Source organism: Brassica oleracea, chromosome C1 (genome assembly GCF_000695525.1).
Source record: "Brassica oleracea var. oleracea cultivar TO1000 chromosome C1, BOL, whole genome shotgun sequence".
In the NCBI taxonomy this organism is placed as follows: domain Eukaryota; kingdom Viridiplantae; phylum Streptophyta; class Magnoliopsida; order Brassicales; family Brassicaceae; genus Brassica; species Brassica oleracea.
The window spans coordinates 32675692-32676653 of record NC_027748.1 but is presented as its reverse complement, the minus strand read 5'-3'; positions in this window follow the sequence as shown (position 1 = coordinate 32676653).

Below are 962 nucleotides of genomic sequence, written 5' to 3'. Positions count from 1 at the left end.
CCGATGATTGGAAAAATAGGTCTGTAGACACATTGGACACATTGGATGCTCTTATTCATATGACGATTCATATGACGGAAAATGTGGAGATTAGCCAAGCTTCTGCTTCGATTGAGGATGACTCATAAAATACCAAACTGAACAAGATCATCGAGTTAATGATGGAGAATGCCAAGAGCATGAAGGATCGAATGTCAGAGAACATGGAGCTTAGAGCCCGTGTGTCAGAGTTGGAAGGAAACCAGAATGTTGCTCCACACACTTAGACTCCAGTTTTTCCCACTAATGTGACACAACATGTAAATTCTCAAAAAATCTTGTTTTACATTTGGATTTTTCAAGTAATTTTTGGAAAATCTTGTACTGTTCTTGAATGCCCTCCTAATTTTTGACACACAGCGATCCAGTGGGACACCTTTATCTCCAATTTCTCAACAACCTGAGACCCCTTCCCTTCAGACTCAAGAATTCTCTCCTAATTTGCCACGAGAGGTATATGCTCAAGATATTGTTTTGCATTTTGAGTTTTGAAGTAATATTTGGAAGCTTTTAAACACACTTGGGATGACTTTTCCTGATTTTTTGCAGACTGGGAAAGAGCCATTTAACGAGACCCCTTCCCTTCAGACTCAAGAATTCTCTCCTAATTTGCCACGAGACGTATATGCTCAAGATATTGTTTTACATTTTGAGTTTTGAAGTAATGTTTGGAAGCTTTTGTGCACACTTGTGATGACCTTTCCTGATTTTTTTAAGACTGGGAGAGAGCCATTTAATGAGACCTCTTCCCTTTAGACTCAAGAATTCTCTCCTAATTTGCCACGAGACGTATATGCTCAAAAATATTGATTTATACTTGGAGTATAAAAGTAGCTTTGTAAGCTTTTGTACATATAAAGGCATTACTGATTTTCTTGCAGAATGACCCAGAGCGATCATATGAGACGCCATCCAATGCTAAT